Source organism: Ptychodera flava, chromosome 17, assembly GCF_041260155.1.
Source record: "Ptychodera flava strain L36383 chromosome 17, AS_Pfla_20210202, whole genome shotgun sequence".
Classification (NCBI taxonomy): Eukaryota; Metazoa; Hemichordata; class Enteropneusta; family Ptychoderidae; genus Ptychodera; species Ptychodera flava.
In genome coordinates this window covers 14,553,672-14,573,218 of record NC_091944.1, presented here as the reverse complement: position 1 = coordinate 14,573,218, position 19,547 = coordinate 14,553,672, and the positions used below count along the sequence as shown (strand labels likewise).

The 19,547-nt window shown below is 40.6% G+C and overlaps 1 protein-coding gene across 5 annotated transcripts in view; it reads right to left on the bottom strand.

Moving 5' to 3' along the window:
• The window catches only part of LOC139115537 (trichohyalin-like), a 39,031-nt gene that overhangs the window by 12,548 nt on the left and 6,936 nt on the right, over window positions 1–19,547 (bottom strand). Inside the window, exons 1-2 of one of the 5 annotated variants that reach the window (XM_070677704.1) lie at window positions 1,916–2,287; window positions 1,204–1,354 (exon numbers count right to left, since the gene is read on the bottom strand). The exons of 1 other annotated variant lie outside the window; for it this stretch is intronic. The gene's annotated coding sequence lies outside the window, so the exon portion shown is untranslated. Of the gene's footprint in view, window positions 1–1,203; window positions 1,355–1,915; window positions 2,288–14,256; window positions 14,526–14,567; window positions 15,008–19,547 lie in introns of those variants that run through there. 3 more of the 5 variants (XM_070677702.1, XM_070677708.1, XM_070677703.1) reach the window with 3 other exon arrangements.

Here is a 19,547-nt window from a genome sequence, read left to right as displayed (position 1 = left end):
CATGAATTTGGCATGGGTCAGGTGGTGTTCAGAACTAAATGTTGGTCGCACATAAGGCAGTTTACGCGCGCAAATCACTCCACTTATTTTCGTTACCATGAGAAAGTCGGCTAAGTAAACCCACCTGCGCAAGAAATTGCAATTCACATGAACTTATTAATTGACTGAGCCAGGACATAACAATCTTGAAACGATTGGGAATGTTGTCAGATTATTCTGTCACTAAAGAACTCTCCAATCATATAATAGTTGATTTTCTACATCAAAACTCTTATAGGACGGTGATGTTCAATGGTTTTCAATTTTCAAATTAGGATAGTATATATGCGCCTCGAAACTGAAAAGTTTAAAGTTTCGCTCAAACTGTCCTCAAAGAAACTTTTAACCATTCTCTTTCAAAGTCGAGACAAAAATCTGGGGTCACTATGCGAAATTTTGTACTAAAGAAACGTATTATCTAAAATTTGCCGATATTTGAAATTCTAAATGGCTGCAATTCCTATGTTAAAACTGTGGGGAAAGATTGATCTTGTGACTTTCGCAAAAACTCTAAAAAAAAATAACAAGAAGGTGAATGCTTCATCTCCACAAGCTTCAAATATTAGTCCACAAAAGCAGCAGATCAGCGAAATACTGTCAAAATTGAGGCTTGTCCTACTTTGATACGTCGGTGATATATCTGTTCGTTTTCATCTGCTGTATTAACTGTGAAGGCGAGTAAGAAATGTAAGAGCCATAGCAGAGCCAGCAGTCAAGTATGCGCACTAGTTTACAAAACAATGATTGTCGTAGTAGACTCTGAGTAGGCCACATTTTTGCTGCCATAGATGTTAACAGAACACGACATCAAGTGGAATTGCTGGCGACATAAAGGGGTTCTAGATCACAATTTTCAAATCCCAAGACGTCCAGTGTGCAAATACTCTCAGATTTAATGTTCCGTACACCATTAAAACTTCCATTGACTCAACTGTGTGTTTTGCGGGGGCCTGGGTCAATGTTTTCGTTGTACAGCACGAGTCTGCAATTACCCTAACAGACGAATTAACAGAACATGAGATGAAATTACACGTACGATATTGACGTTGCTACGGTCGGCAGCTTATGAATACGGGGAAAGGGTGTAATGCTTCTTGCTCTGTGGAAGCACACACTGACCCGTGACCATGGGTCGACGGTGAGCAGCGAAAACACATTGCTTACCTTTATCCATTTTTCATTGGATTTATACAGCGGATTTCTTGTTAAAGTATTAAAGTCGTGATGCCGATTTCAAATGTTCACAAGCCTCAAAGCTTCTAGCCATTTGACACGGTTGGTGAGTCCGAAATGTTCTATGTGTAACGCGTCAAAACTGACAGTCAAGAAAAACACACAGAGACGAGATACGTGATTTCATGTGAAGTTCCACCAGTGTCAGCCGTCTGCGGACACCTTCCAGTACACGACAGTATTGCACGTGATGACGACTGTGTAAATAGACTCCAATCATGCATTTCGTCTCATTTAAAAATACTAACTATGCCGTCTCCTGTTTGAAGTTTGGCTACTCTCAGGAGATCTCGATATGTGGATAAAAATCCCGAATGTGATTTTAAAATGGATGATCAAGCTGCAGAAGGCAGTCTCGACAAAGTCGACTGTGAATCAGCAAGAAATCTTCGCAGTGCACGTAAACAGCTGTTATGACTCCCACACTAAAATTGGATTCTTGTTAGCCATAGTCCGACTAAAAAGTGCACCGGGTAACGCCGGTTTGTCGTGGATTCGCGAAGCCAACGAGCGATAGACATATTGCCTGGAACTTTCTTTAAGAACAAACTGGGATGTTCTGAAAACCATTGTTCCATGGCGGATGATATACGCAGTATTAGTTTATAGACTCGTAAACGTTACTAAGAGATAGTAAACTTACGATTGTTTGGCCCGATACGGTCCACAAATCCCAACTGCCCTTCAGCTATATCATTTGGCACCAAGACGAACTCAGGGGTAGTTTATCCTGTTTCTGTTTGTCGTAAAAAAGTTTTTTTTGTGTCTCTGCCATTCGAGACCCGGCCACGGCTGTTGTTGTCCTCACTAATGATCACAGCGAACGCTCTTTCCTTACTGAAAGTCTCTGTAGTTTCTCACAACGACTTGTCTTTAAACGGTTTTTAAATAGTAGTACCAGCTCTGTGTATGATATCGATGGCATTGTCACAGGGCGCGCCCAGCCATTCATATTTAGCCAAAGGAACCAAACAGCGACAATGGTGCAAATAATTGAACGTGCTCAGAACGTTAAACGGGTAACTTCTGCGTCTCATGATATACGATTGACCAGAACCCCTAGCGAGACAGAGATACGCCTTTCCAATGCAGAAAGAATATGTGCAGTATATTTGTCAAAGTTTTGCCTTGTTTGTACTAAGTACACAAAAAGAATACGCCACCAATGTATGGCTGTTTCTCCTGACAAATCACACGACATGTAAGGGGAGAGACGAATATCGCTCACTTATGCCAGTGTTTGCTCAGTCAGACTGAGACAGATGAGACTGGCCGGGTTATTCAATACTTTTTTATCGGCGTTTCTCTTGCAATATCAGTGTAGTAATATAATGGAGCAGCAGCCCAAATTTTAACCGGTGTGCCCAAATCTTTCAACTTACAAAAATGACTGATGTATATATTTTGACAATATTTTATGGTAGTTCAAGCCTCGAAAATGAAAGACTTAAACTTTTGCTCAAACTTCCCTCAAGCAATCTTTATCCAGTCTGCTTCAAAGTCAAGAATAAAACTCCGGGGTCACTGGCAAATTTTGCTACTAGAGAAACAAATTAATATTTATCGATATTTGAAATTCAAAATGGTCACAATCCCTGTGTTATTGGAGAATATAAACTTCCCGGCGATTGTATAAGCCAGTGAAAACAGTTTTTTACTCCATAAGCTTCAAAATGAGTCCCAACAAGTGGTAGGCCAAAAGAACATTGTAAAAGTTTGAGAGTATGAATCTCTGTCCCCGAGGCGCGATCGACGTTAATGATTTTGACAAAAACACTATAACTTTGCGTTCGTGTGAAAGAGCTGCTAAATGATTCTTGATGAAGTTGTTGGCCGTAACCATGTAAACAAAAAGGGATGGGAATAAAAAAGGAAAGGTTCATTACATTATTACAGATTATTACTCTACCATGCCTTTACAGAAGAGAGTGAAATGCACTCAAAGATGTTAAAGTCAGAGCATTTCCCTATTTTTTCTCCTCACAACAATGAGGGCAAATATCGACGAGTGGAAGTAAATTTAGTAAGTTTAGCAAAAATTCTAAACCTTGGAAGTGTAGTTCTTAAGAGATAAACAAACATTTACAGGCGCGATTTAGGACCTCTCCTTACAATACTTTTGCAACTTTCTGTAACTGGAGACTTATCATGTTTTGTGGAAGGATCTGTGGCAGTAAATTTAGCAGCGCACTAGTTGAGGGGTATAGATTCTGATGAATGTAACAACTATAGATTGTGCTCTTTGGTTGAGTATGAATACAGTGCAAAGGAAGTAAGACACTCTTTTAAGTCCGGTTCAGGTAGAATACGCCTCAGGGACAGATCAGACAGATATTCAGACTCTCAAATTTTTACAATATTCTTTTGGTCTACCGCTTTTGGGACTCATTTTGAAGCTCTTGGAGTAAATCAAGTTTTCACTTTCATATTTTTTGTGCAAATCGAAAATGAAAATGTATTCTCCCCATAGCGTTAACACGGGGATGGCGGCGGCCATTTTGACTTTTGATTGTCGGGAAATTTTGGGTAATTTTTTCCCTACTACCAAATTTTGCATGGTGACCCCTGATTTGTTATTATTGATATCGAAAGGGAATGATCTACAGTTTCCTTACTGAACGTTTGAGCAAAAGTTTATCTTTCAATGTTGAGGCGCGTACTAATTTACACTCGTTCGAGGACAACTCGATTATTAATTTTTGCCTTATTAAAGGTATACTTTCACCTGTTCCAATTTTGCCACAGTTACCATGGAAAAAGAAAATCTAACCAATCACAGATTTTAAGCGGGTGGCCGCTTTTTAAAAACAGCGCCCTCATATGGGCATTTTGAATACAAAGGAACGCCCCTTTGATCATATATGGGCATATTTAGATTATATGTGACTGTAAACCTTTAAACTCAGGCTCAGTTTATCCTACTTTCTCAGAGGATTTACTGTCCATAATATTTTGGACTTCATATTTTGAATGATACAGAGACGAAAACCATAATTTATCAAAGAGAAGAAATGTCATGCATTAAAGCCCCAGTATTTGTAACTTTTAACAATTTTTTTTCATATTTTTGATTAAAATGACATCCTCAGTATGTGAAAGTAGACCATAATTAATACTGAATCGCATGGTTTGCATGCCCAGCCCGCCTCACGATTAACAGTAAAAGGAGTGAAAATGACTTCTTGTCCGGACCAGAAGTCAGCTTTGTTGACACACGAAACGAAACGTAATCACACCACCGCGCATGCTCAACCACATCTACGCAAGTTTTACTGTGGCGTCCGTAGAAACCATACGCTCTTCGAAAAGGTCTGGTCCATCGAAACTGGAGACTCAGCTAAAAACGCGCGAAAGTTGGGTGAAATACCGGAAAGATATAAATATGTAAGTGTTTATAGATTGTTCCGACTATAATGAGCCGTGCAAACAAACGTCTTGAACAGCTAGACTAACGACGGAGGCAGTCGATTGTAAGCTTCATGCAAGGCACTGCACGTTGTGACCGATGGTACGGAGATCAAGTTTGCTGAATGAATTGAGAGAAAAAAACACATATGAATAAAAATTCAACGCTATACCATTGTAATCATTGAACTAGTCGTTTCTTTCATTATGGAGTATAATGAAAATTTCGTTGAAAATAAATGACGGGACTGATTCTGCTCCGTCTACTCAAACGAAGTTTTGTGTACGGCCAGGCTACGCTGCAGGCAACACAGCCTATCAACTTCGCATATCGTTGCCGTACGGCGTAATTGAAAACGCTCAGAAAGGAAAAATTATATCTTGAATGCAGTACAAAAGTCTTACTTATTAAATTTAAAAGTATTTCAAAATAATATCGAAGGTAACGGGTATCTAATCCTCACAAGGACAACAGTAGTATAATTATCGGCTAGCTGCGATGCGATGGAGCTCCAGGCATTGTAAGCTTAGAAGTTCGAACACGAGAGATCCCGGCCTCACTGCAAAGTCGTCCCCTGCGCACCCGGCCCGACAGCAAACTAACCTCTTGGTTTGATTCTGTTGTTTATATATTTTTGTATAAAATTCATGATACATATATCTGACTTTCACAACTGTACAATTTGCTCAGGACTGTGAGTTTGGCTGTAGTCTACAGACGATCGGAGGGAGCTAAGGCAGGCCCCAAATTTGCATGGACAATGCCCGGGACAATTATAGACGCAGCTCGATGAGAAAGTCATTCACATAAACCTAAATGAACTGATCAATACAAAATTTTAAACATCACTGGTTCTGAAAATTTATGATCAACGGTTCTGACCTACGGATTTTACACTGCGACGTTGTTTTTTTGTGTGTTTGGCCGGCTACTAGTCCTGTAAGGCTGTACTACATGGAGGTAGTAGACTGTACAAGTGCAGCGGGCTGGTGTGGGGCCTGCAGCAAGGTAAATTGACAGCGTCCATTGCAGAATGCCCGCGTGTTATCCTTTCTCGTTTGGGAGGAAATTTACCGCTGTATTCAGAATGCCTTTTTACCAGTATAAAAGCTCAGTAACTGATGCATCAAGAGCCAAGAGTCTGTAAATTTCTTAGCAGTAGCTCCATTGTTTTTTTCTAAATTTTCGCTGAGATACAGCAGTGCTTATACTGGTGCCGATGGTTCTGACTCGGGCGTTCACAGCTGTTTAGGGAGCCGTCATTATTTACGACATGGGGGTCGGAGGAATTACATTAGAAACTCCGAAATTTTGAGTCACACCCCAGCCAACCATGATGACTTTGAGTAACCCCCTCTCTAACAGAAAGTTTGGCTTACCTGAGCCCATGTAACAATATGTAGATATAAAAGCTCACCTATTAAGTAGTCTCCGACCACATAGTATTGTTTAAATTTGGATGGGTAGCATGTCATTATGGTATGGTTATATGTCCAAATGGTAGTTGAACTCAAGTCAAATAAAATATACATTTCTATGATAATATAAAGGATGAATTCACAACAGTTCAGTTTTGTCCTAGATCCTGTGCACTTATAGTGATATCTGTCGAGAACATTTCTCCATGACCCAGCCTCTCCTTCCAACCCTGGTAACGACTGCAGAAAACTACTGTGTGACATCATCATCACCACTGTTGATCCTCATCTTTACTGTCGCTGGCGCCATTGCGTACATGAACAACGATATCATTCTCATCGTCACTATCTTCTCTTTCATGATAAGTATTGCTAGTAGTAGCAGCTACGTGTAGTTTGCCTTGTTTCATCTAGTTGATATTTATTTGTACTGTTAGAGTATTTATTTTCTTTTTCAGAGTAAAATATATATAATCAACTACTCATTATGTCATTGAGGACAGAGTAAGACAAAGAAAAAACATTTTGAGCACCCCCTTATAACTTTCAATTTTTGAATGACCCCCAGGTCGTAAATACTGACGGTTCCCTTACTTGCTGCCAAAGGCCATCGCGTTCACTGCATTCGACAGCCTACCATACATTGCCAAACTATGTTGCTTCAATTGCCAAACTATGTTGCTTCGATTTCGCAATCACCTTGCCGCTAAAGCAACAATCAGCTGAAATTTATTACTTCAAGTTACTCAATTTTGATAGCTATTTGCCTACAGAAGTGAGCCAAGTGTATATAGTGTCGTCTTGATTAATACATCGGTACCCGGAGTTCTGAGTGACCAACTGCCGGGTGCGCATCACAGTTACGAGTGGAGTGATACGTACCGGCCGCCGCGTACTATGCATATAAGAAGGGGAAGTTGGGAAACGGAATGGCCGTTTTACGCACCCCTCGCCGAGTTTGGAGGCCGATTTCCCTCACAATAAGCCTCAACTATATACTAAACCAGCATCGATGGCCTCCAATACATCTTAGAATTCATACCTACAAGCCTCTTTGCGTCAAAAACGACCTTCTGTCCGTTTTTGGGTGCGATTTCCGTGTTTTTTGACGTGATAGAACACTTTCATTCTACAGCTGTGGGCGGGGTCAGACCAGCCGCGCTGTGATTGGCTAATTTTTTTCCGATCGACCCCATGATGACCTCTCTTGTTTTGATCACTCACGGCGGGCCGGCCCGGTGGTTTCAATCGGGTTCGAACTCACATCGTATGGTATCTTGTCACCTAGCGGAGACATTAAAATTAGGCTATAGAAAGGGATTGCTGATAGGCATATTCGAGAAGACTGTTACAACGTTACTCAAAAGCTACAACCACTGCGGGGCGAAACTATGCCCGAGTGTCTCATATTTTGCGAAGCATATTTTTACCTCAGAGCACTTTTTGGCCGGTTGCTAGTGACGACAGCGAACACATTGTATCAATTTATTTTCGATAGAATATCGATCGAAATCTGCTGGCGTATCGGCTCATGCGTTCAGGTCACGTCATGAATATGTCCACAATAACCCGTATATATTGACTTACATACCATAGTACCAACGTATCCGTTGGTTTCTTGAACTTAAATTGAATCGTCGACACTCTTTACAGTTTTTGTGATGTGTTTATGTTTCAGCACATTTTGGCGCACATTGGCCAAGTTTTGCGCCATTTTTGGCTGGGAAGGTCATGCGAGTGAGCAACACAACATAGTGTCAATTTCCAATCCGTATAAACAATATCGGTCGATAACGTTCACCGCTCGATGACAGTGGACACACTTTGCGCCCGTTCGCCTCCGTTCTGTTTTATTTTTTCAAATTTACTGGAATTTTTATCGTTGATATTCGCCCAAATTTGGTCTATATTACAACAAAATGACAGATATTTGGGCTGTACAACTTATGAGACGCATACTGGTTAAAATGCGTCAATTTAAGACCCTTGTTCTGCATATGTACACGCCGTAAGATCGCCAAATTATGGACGGCAACAGTCCGTATATTTCAGTGATCGGAATAAAAAATGCCAATAAAACATTTTCATGGAGAAATTCATCATTATTCAGTCAATTTCATCATTATTCGTTCAAAATTGAGGAAATTGAATCTGCAACGCTTTCATCAATATTAAACTGTGCAGGGAGAAAATTTGGCGAAATTTAAACATAGAGTTGAAGGCGGATTTGACTCTCTGTGATGATCGATGTGTGGTGAAGACACTGAATCAGTACGGTGCGGTGCTCACTGCGAATGTACTGTGATGTCGACCGGGGATGTCGAGTTCTGAGACGTGAAGGTACATTTCACCAACTGATTTTTACTTGAGACTTCCAACTGTGTGGTTAAGTTGCCGCTCATCTGTGTTGATGTATCAACTTCGTTCGGTGTCTCTCGGCTGTCTGTTTTGTACAAGCAATCTAGTGAGTCTGCAGTGTTTGTTGGTGTTTTTTTTTCTACACAGGGTGTGTGTGTTTCGAAGTGGGACAAGCGTTGTGACAGGGAGGACGGCGCGCTTGGAATTAAAATCCTGAAATCGGCTCTATATACAAGACAGTGAAACAAAAATTACACATTACTATACATTAAACGCAAACCACCAATCTATGGACGCGGACGATGTGTACGTGTGGAATTGCTTTCCCTTTACTATATTTATACAGGGTCATAGCACTATCGATTCGCCAGTGTCTCGCCATTTATTCCAAACAAAATAACTACAATGATCCTGTTATTCACCATATCGTATATAAAACAACTTTGGTAGAGCAGATGTGAAGTAGCCTTCATTTCCTATATGAGTTCGAACCCGATTGAAACCACCGGGCCGTATGCCTCAAACGAGCGATCAAACAAGAGAGGTCATCATGGGGTCGATCGGAAAAAATTAGCCAATCACAGCGCGGTTGGTCTGACCCCGCCCACAGCTGTAGAATGAAAGTGTTCTATCACGTCAAAAAACACGGAAATCGCACCCAAAAACGGACAGAAGGTCGTTTTTGACGCAAAGAGGCTTGTAGGTATGAATTCTAAGATGTATTGGAGGCCATCGATGCTGGTTTAGTATATAGTTGAGGCTTATTGTGAGGGAAATCGGCCTCCAAACTCGGCGAGAGGTGCGTAAAACGGCCATTCCGTTTCCCAACTTCCCCTTCTTATATGCATAGTACGCGGCGGCCGGTACGTATCACTCCACTCGTAACTGTGGTGCGCATCGGTGCACTGCCGACTGCAGTTTGAATATATCCGTAATAACGCACACGGTACCAGAATAGAATGTCAGCCTCCTCTGCCAAAGTTCTGTATCCTCTGAAACACAGTAGCAGTGCGTATTAGAACGGAGAAGAACAAAATAAAACCATTCGCAGGTCATTCAGCCGGCGACCATGGGCGATTACCCAGGCAGTGTGGCGTGGCATGGCAAGGCCCCAGGAATGTTGCAGGCTCGATGATGTCATCAGTATCGGCGTTCTCGATCACGTGCACAGCCTACAAGTTGTCAACAAACCCGCGCGGCAATCCAACTCGATCGGGCAATATTTAGCGTTTGTATGTCACTACAGGAGCACAAATTTGGCTTATTTCTTTACTGAACAACATTTCACGATGGATGTAAGAGAATAATATGTAATTTCGAACATAAAAAAGGTTAAAAGTTACAAATACTGGGGCTTTAACTTTACGGACATGGCAAAGTGTCCATTCTATCAAGTAGATTTAGAGTATTCCTAGTTTCATCATTTTCCTTGAGGTTGATAGATATTCTATCTCTTAAAGAAGAAGATTGGCACCCGTGATAGCTATGTTCTGTAGGCCTATATTACTGATTTTTCGATTTTCTGCAAAGAAAGACTGGAATGTTCCTGTATAAGGGCATTACAACAATAATGTTTGGATTAAATATTTATTATCTCAATGGTTTAACAATTTTATCTTTCATAGCATATTCAAATTAGGCAGCGTGTATTGCATGACTCGTTGATATTTACATTATCAATATACATTATCAATGTTAGATAAGTATATCGTATGTCATTGCTTAACGTAATTTTCGTGCCAATTTTCCCTAGACTTATGAAAAATGAGCTAAGATCTTTGATTTATTCTAGCATCATCATTTGAAATTAATAAAGAAAGTTTGAGATTTTTTACAGTTTTCATCTCAGTTCCTATCTGGAACTGTTTTTGTAAGTACAAGGCCGCGACACAAGCATCAATTTATCGGTAACTGGCACAGAATCGGGCGCTCTGTATACCCGTGAGAAATGCGAGTGAGAAATGGGTGTTTGAACTGCACTTTGTATAGTATGTGACAGCTTTCGAGTCAACTGCCAATTATCCGTGTATAAACATGGATCAGACGAAACTGACGAGTCGCATTGCCTACGGCACATATCTCCCCTTCACTTCTGAGATCGATGCCGTTCAAGTGTTTTGTGGCACAGAAGACAAAATCTGATTATTTCAGATAAACGCGACAAGCTGATCAGCAATAGCAACTCACTATTATTGTTGAACTGAACGCGTATAACGGTTCAGTGGTTTGTCGTCACGTCCATTGAAAGAGGTGATTTCCCGTGTTTCCGTTTGACGGCCGTATAATTATATTGCGGATGTGCGTCGATTGGCCTTTAAATTTGATTGTACCTGAAGTAGCGTTGAAATTAATTAAACGGCCGTGACGTTTACACACTCTGAGGTGTGTTCGTGTTTTTAACAACACACGTAGGCAGCGTTCATTTTCTTAATTCCTTGAATTCTATGACAAGTACGCTCTTGAAAGCAGAGCCAGTAACAGCTTTCGACGCTCGTATGTCTATAGACTGTATACAAGGATTTATATTGTCTATACTTTAACAGTCACAACACCACTAAATAACACTAACACGCATGCGTGTTTCTGTTGTTGACCGTTATATGAAAACTATTACTGTACAACATTTGTTGACGTATATTGAATAACTGTATATCTTTTGATAACCAAACTGAAGTATATTCTCTTTGCTTGCAGTCGCTCATTACTTCTCCGTATGACAAATGCATGGAGCACAGTCCCCATAGAGGGACTGTGCATGGAGCAAGGTAACGGAACTAAAATCAAACTTTAAAAAATTCACTCCTTCACGTCCCAGCCTTAGAGCAACAAGCCTTAGCCCATGCTCTGCATGCAGGCCTAAGATAGACTAGACACAAAAAGTATTCATTTTCCGCTGTTGTTGAAAAGCCTTCACCTTTCAATTCTCTCACGTCTGTTTGAAATCGTATCAAAGGGCGTCGTGGCAATGTCCACCCAGATACGTGCCTCACAATATGTTCGCTCGGTGTCACTCTATGTCACTCGAGTTAGAAGAGAGAAAATTGCTTTCACACACTGGAAAAACTGTGTTTGTATTTTGTTCTTCAGTGTCATCGGTGTTACCTTTACAAGTAGATTAACACCGCAACAATCGAAGAAGGCCAGAGCCTTGAAGACTCAATGACTAACACAACTATTAATCTCTCTCTCTCTCTCTCTCTCTCTCTCTCTCTCTCTCTCTCTCTCTCTCTCTCTCATTCTCTCTCTCCTCCCTCTCTCTCTCCTCTCTCTCTCTCTCTCTCTCTCTCTCTCTCTCTCTCTCTCTCTCTCAATATAATCGACTTGGTTAACCTGATACACATTCAAGAAGGTGCAACGTCACCTATCAGTTTTTATGACTATAGATATTCGACCTCGCTAGATTGGCTAACTGTCTCTTTTTCCCCTCTACGTCGATTGCTACGTCAGCGAGTCTATATTCACAACGGCGCAATGTTCTAGCTTGTACACATACTGCACTGTCATCAATATCTCAATAATTAAATATGTTTACCAAGAAAAGGATATTAGGAAAGTGCAATTCTCAATATCACATTCTTTGAAAACGTAGATCCACACAAAACAGAATGGCTGTGGTCTCATTGCTATAAAAAACATTTAAGATTAATCTATTTGCCAAATAATAGACGAGATGGAGAGGAGTCTCAGACTATCGATTAGGCATATCGGCAAATGCAATTCCCTAATCGATTTTTTAGTCAATTTTTAATATTTTCCCGTTGATTCAATATTTTAGAGCCAGTGCATGCTGTTCTATCCTGCGTGTCCCAAGTGGTAGTAAGACAGAGTAGATGGGGATGACAGACCCTGTGACGCATCTCTTGTTTGCTCATATTATATTTTCCTTTCAATTGTAACCGTCGGGTGACGGCATGTCATTTCCTTGCGAGACGTATTCGATCATAAGGGGGACTGTTTATTTTTTGCTAGTTTTGGCTACCAATTAACTGTCTTACATGCAATCCGTTCGACAACCGACACCGTGAGAGGTGACAGCAAAACGTCTAATCTGTTTAACCCACCCCTCCCAATTCATTGTAAGTAGGTACAAAGTCACTATTATAATATGCTTTGCTGGAATCCCGCAATCTGATTGGCTGGAGCCGGGGTTTATATTCTCAACAAGAAGACCTGCGCGCCGCGTAACATTTTTGAGCTCGCGCAAATTTCGAACGTCAACTTGAGAGCTCAACGCGCCGTAATGTCGAACAAGTCTATGGCTTCAGATTGATTTTGATTGTTAAATTTTAGTCTAATGCAGCTTGACGAACCAACAAATGAAGAGTTTCTGTAAGCAGTGGAGGTTATGTTACACAACAACATAATTTTTAAAGTTTTTTGAGCGTTTTTTTTGAAGTAAAATTCTTCAAGTTCGATGTCTAATCGCGATATCGATGCGCTGCGTAACCGAATTTTATGAATTTAACTGTGCACGCGCGCGCGTTCTGAAACGTTCTTTTTTAGAGTTTGTATGCGGCTGGGCGCTCCTGAACTCTCGTTCCAACTTCGGCCCTAAATAACGACATTGTCCACTTGTTTTTAACTTAAGCACATTATAATGAGGTTATAAACGGTGCGCTCGGGTATTTGGCTGCGGATATAAGACCTCTGGGGTGAAAATTAGCATATTTGGGTGAAATAATCACCTCGCTTCGCTCGGTGATTATTTCCCGCCAAATATGCTAATTTTCACCCCAGAGGTCTTATATCCGCAACCAAATACCCTCGCTTGCCGTTTATAACCTCTAATTGTTACATTTGGTTTGGGCAAAATCATTGTAGAGAGAGGGTTTGAGGCGAAATCAGAGTGAAAAGCACGTGCTTTCGAAATATACAGGTGAACATTTTCGTTTACATGTATTGACGACGTTTGTAAACGTATGCAATGTGTTTGCAAGGGTAGTGCTGATTGTATGCAACTGCCGTGGTGAACCAAGAAGCAATAACAGCTGTTGAACGAAGAAATACTGTGCTATGTGTGGTGTCATTTGTCATGAATAGAGTTAAAAGTCACCAAGCTGTGCCAGAGAATTTTGGCCACCATTACTGAGTATTTAATTAACAGCGAAGAATTAACAATCGCAAGAACCAAGGAAAGCAGGAGACTAGAGTCGTTAAATCTTTCAGGATAAGCGTCATTGCGCGATATTAACCTGTTTTTCTATCTCTGTCAATATTGTTGGTAGGACATCTCGGGTCACCGACCCACGTTAATGAGGTCCATAAATTTGTTTAATTTCAGGGCATTAAAAAGTTACTGTCTCGTTGCTATCTCGAGGACGCATCCAAGGTAGGAAATATGTCGTGAAACTGTTGCCGTTTTACGGCAGGTACAGTCATGCATCTCGCCTACGTGGGAGTTTGGAACACTGTAATCGGATGACAAGTTAATCACCGTCGTTACGGACGTCACGGAAGAATACTCTCTCAGCAAAAGTATTCCAAAATTGAGGGCGATGACTAACATTTGCATAATGATTCAAAACTAACTTTGAGCTTAGCAGAGAACAACAGGAAAATGAGTGGTGTTAAAATACACTTTTCAAGTTTAGGGTCATGCAAACTACCGACAACTTAATCGACAATGTCACCATCAAGGTCGTTGTTCACAAAAAGTAGGCATAAATATTTCCGTTCTGTCTACAGATTTGTACGATCATGCATGGTCTAGCGTAAATTTAAGAAAATATTTTTACAACTGAAGGCTTAAGTTGGATATTGTCGATTAACTGTTGCATGCCCTCGGCATTCAAACTCACAAACCTTTGTGATATGTTCAATTACTTTGTCCAGCGTGATATTGTCCCCCTCTTCATACCTTTGCGCCGAGTACAATTAGTGTACAAACAATTTGTGTTCTGTCAATATCTGTTTCAAAGAAGAAAATATGCGTGTTCTTTGAACTACGGTGTTTCCGTCCGGCCGACCTCGCTTATTTCTTCCTGCGGAGCAAAGTCCTTCAAAAGTTAGGAAGTTTTGTGAAGTATGATCGTAGAGTTCCAAAAGTAAAGTTAAAACGTTCGTTATTTCCTATTCATAACAACGTTTCTTTTCTCCGCTAATTGTTTGCCCACCTGCCTGTCCATTTTCTGTTCAAGCCTGTCTGTGTACCTTCTCTCCAGGTAGATCTGTTTTCTCAGTCTCGCCTCTTCTGTGCCCTGAGCAGTCTGTTTTCTAACTGTGCCACTATCTTTGTTGGTCTGCCCTTCAAACTTCGGTTCGTTGTCCCTTTCGCTTTATTAAAGCTCCCTCAATTGCCGCTGATGAACCAATAGTAGTTGAGCGACAAACCCGCTAAATTCATGATCAATACACAGATTGGCCGTGCCGTAGACGATTTCCTGAGCAAACAGTCACTGTTGACAGCACGTCTTTCAGACACAAAACTATTAAAGAGAACAAATAGCCCAAATATACACAGCGAAATTCACGTTATCGATCATAAACAGTTGATTGACCGGACAAAGCGACGGTCAAATATTTATGGTAAACAGATGAATACCTTGTTTGCTGTAGCTGCAAAAGGGGCGATGTCGATCATATGTGGGCTCAGAGTTACTGTACGCGTGTTTCTGCCAGACGTTTTATGTTAATGAATTTAGCCTTCATTGTCTTTTAAGACTGCACAATACTGAAATTTTTAAGCTAGGCTTAGACTGGCCCCAGTCGCTTGGCTTGTCTCGCATTTACTCGCTGGTGTGGGCCATCGCGTTCACCCCAAGATCCACGCAGCAGCCTGCCAGAGTACATTGCTTCAATTTGCTTTGAATTTTATATGTTCTGATATTTATGTCCCCACAGACTTGCGGCAAGTCTAAGATAGGCTATACATATAGACAAACGGCCCTGTACACGACACGCCCGCGACCAAGCCTTGCACAGTTTGTACAGATACTGACATGCTGTGCAGAACGGGTTCAGAAAACAGTTCTTCTGTCAATTCAGCAGTGTTTTAAATGCTCTTGCAATGCATTCCATACCAGACTTGTCCAAAGTCTGCGATCCCATTCATGACTCAATAAAACAAATAGACAGAATGAATTTCTTGGCGTCTTTCATCGCGTGGACTGATCAGTGAGCGCGTTGTCAGTCAGTAATGGCGTAGTGACAGTGAGTTCGCGAAAGCGTGCTCGTGCGAAGAAAAAAGGGGAGAACTAATAAATCAACTTAGTTCATGAAGAAAATGCCAGCCTTTAACTGTTAAAACGTATTCTCATATACGACGACCCATGTTATTAGGCAGCTTGACTACATAATGGAAAGTGCCTGCGACTGCGCTGATATATATTTCCATCTACATTCGGTGTGCTGCCCAGCAAAAGAGACAACAATGTATTATTTCATTGATCAATGATATATTATTTTATTGGTGCATTAGTGACAAGATAAGCTTAATAATACATTTTCTGTCTGTGGTTACAGTAATGTCATGATATGGTACCAGTAAGTGACCCTGTCTTGTAACCATTTGATTATTTTTCTATCTCAATACCACGGGCTGTTTACACATTTTGTTGGTGAAATAATGATTGAATGACTACAACAGAATCAATCAAATCTTTTCTGAGGTTCTGTACCATATAAGGCAGCACCTAATGTTGGTTTTTGCCTCTGTATATCAGTTCTAACACAGAACGGTAGTTAACGTAAACGGCAGCCATGAACTTCGACCTGCATGAGCTGAAACCAACAGGTAGCGGTTCGCGAGGTTTTTATTTAGTTTCGAACATAATTCAAATTTCAACGTTGTATAATAAGTCTTGACTTATTGAGGCCTGAATCATGATTGATAGGGCCTGCAGTGTTTTGCTTCAGATACGAAACAAGACGTCAATATTTAAAAAGGGATGTAACGGTGCACTAAGCTAACGAAGCTGTTCATACAAGGAGCGCTTTTTGCGCAATTTTTCAGGAGGCAAACAGATGTCAAATTCAGTCAGGGGGTGGAGACAAATAATGTTCAGACAGTTTGGGGAAAGAGGCTGCACATTGTTATGTAGGTCATTCCCCCACACTCATCATGACCTGAGTTCAATTAGTCTAGAACATTCTCAAGGTCACTGCCCTTGATGACCTCACAACCTTGAATTCAATTAGTCATGTTTGGAATGTTCTGGAAAGTTGATTAGTTGTGTAAGGGAGATAATTTTAGAACAGTAATTAGCATGTCAATAAAAGTTCTAGATTGTTCTTACATGCCTTTATAAAGGGACGTGCACAGCTTCCAGTCAGACTTTTGGGATCGTGTCTCTTGTGTGTTACTAAACTCCAGCAGTAGTCATTCTCAAGACTTTTCAAGACCTTCACTGCCAACGCTGGATTTATACTGTGGACTTTGTGCAGCTGCAAGCCTGCAAGGACTGTTCATTCATCCAACTGACTGTTACAACTCTGAGACTGGAGCTTTGCCGTCCCAGCTGAGATAAGTAGTCTGTACACTTTAAAGCTTGTACTCTATCCCTGACTTAGCAATTAGTCTTATTTTCGTAATAAATTCTGTTTAAACGTTATTTGCTGAGTTCACCTTTTGTTCGTTTTCTCTGCACGTAACAAATTGGGGCTCGTCCGGGATACGAATATTTTGAGCCGTTTGACAACATTTTGACAGCCTTTTCAAAACTACTGTATACTGTGAACTCAGCGAAATTTAATCATGGCGGAATTTAAACCAGACGAATTTATGGATGACCTTGATCAGGACACATTTAATTCCCTCAGAAAAGACAACCTCATAACACTGGCCAATTTCCTTAAAGTAGAAGTCAAAAGATCTATGCGCAAGAGGGAAATACAGTACCGTATTGCCAAACATCTAGTTGATTTAGGCCAATTTGAGGAATCCACCCTGAAAGATTATGAGCCCGAGTCTACCTCTGAACTCAGAAAATTAGAATTAGAAATGCAGACAAATTTGGAGATCAAGAAACTAGAATTACAAATGAGAGAGAAAGAATTACAAATGGAAGAAAGACAGAGAGAAAAGGAGAGAGAATTGGAAGAACATCGACTACAGTTAGAAATGAGACGTTTAGAGCTTGGACAGTCAGGAAAATTCTTCCCTTCAGACAAGTTTGACATCACTAAGCATTTCAGGTTAGTTCCCCCTTTCCAAGAAAAGGATGTTGATAAATATTTCCTCCATTTTGAGAAAATTGCTCAGAGTCTGAATTGGCCTAAGGAGTCCTGGTCTATGCTTTTGCAGAGTGCTTTGGTGGGTAAAGCCAGAGAAATTTACATTCAGTTGTCAGTAGAGCAGGCTTCAGATTATGATTCTGTGAAGGAATTAATTCTCAAGGGCTATGAGTTGGTGCCTGAAGCTTACCGTCAGAAATTTAGGGATTGTGAGAAGGTGAAGGATCAAACTTATGTTGAATTTGCTCGAACAAAAGAACAACTGTTTGATCGTTGGTGTTCTTCGAAAAGGTCAGTCAGAATTATGACAAATTACGACAGCTTGTTTTGATTGAAGAATTTAAGAGGTGCATTCGGAGTGACATCAAGACGTTTATCAATGAACAAAAGGCAGATACATTGGAGGTCGCTGCACGTTTGGCCGATGATTATTCATTGACCCACAAATCTTCATTTCTCAGCAAACCATCCCATCCTTTTCATACAGAAACAATGCAGGTAAATTTAACTCCTCCTTTTCATCCAAGAATTTTTCAAAGGACAGTAGGAAATCAAATGACAACAGTTCACAAATTTAAGTAACACTCACACATCATCAGATCCCAAGTCTCAATCTCCTTCTGACAAACAGTTCGGTACACTTTCTTGTAATTATTGTAAGAAAGACGGCCATTTAATGTCAGATTGTTTCAAATTGAAAAGAAACGTGAAGGTCAAAGTGGTCAAAGTGGATCTAAGCCAACCGGCTTTATTTCTTCATCATTTCAATTAGAGTCTAATAATGTGTGCAACACATTTCCTGAGGTTAAACCTCTCTTATCAAAATTAATGAGGTCAAGGTCAATTCTTCTCAAGATAGCATTATGGGTATTTTCGAGCCATTTATTCATAATGGTTTTATATCACTTTCTAGTGATTTTTCTTCCGCTACCCCTGTCAAAATTTTAAGAGATACCGGGGCTTCCCAGTCTCTTTTGTTGGCAGATACCCTGCCGTTTTCTGAAAAGTCATTTTCAGGTTCTAAAGTTCTTATTAAGGGGGTAGATTGCAATGACTACATTCCTGTTCCTCTCCATAATGTCTATTTGTCTTCGGACTTTGTTTCTGGACCTGTGGCTTTAGGTATTAGGCCTTTTTTGCCTTTTGAAGGGATTCACCTTCTTCTTGGAAACGACCTTGCTGGGGACAAGGTCATTACTAATCCACTTGTGACTGATAATCCTAGTTTAGATCAGGATCCAGAGCCAATTGAACAAGAGATACCCGATTTATTTCCTTCGTGTGCCATTACTCGAGCCATGTCAAAGAAAACTTCCGAGAATCAAAATACTCTCAAAAATAATGTCACAGATGTTGACTTAAATGACACCTTTCTCAGTCAGGTGTTTGACACGGATCATTCCGTTATCCCTCGTGGATTTGAAACTTCCAGTAAAACTTCTGCTGACCAAAGTCAGACATTTTCTAGATCAAATCTCATTGCAGAACAACACAAAGACCCAGATATTTTGTCTTTGTTTGACAGGGTAGATGATGAAGGTAAAACTTCAGATAGCTCTGTTTCCTATTATACAAAATCTGGTATTCTCATGCGTAAATGGAGACCTCCAGATGTTTTGGTTGATGACGATTGGCTATAAAACATCAAATTGTGGTTCCAAAGCCCTATCGTGCTGAAATATTGCGCCTGGCCCATGAAACGCCCTGGGCTGGTCACTTAGGAGTCAGGAAAACTTATCATAAAATTCTCAGTCACTTTTATTGGCCTAATCTCAGGCAGGATGTAGCACATTTCTGTAAAACTTGTCACACATGTCAAATGGTAGGAAAGCCGAATCAGACCATTCCAAAGGCCCCTTTACAGCCAATTCCTGCATTTCAAGAACCATTTAGTAGGATTCTAATAGACTGTGTTGGGCCCC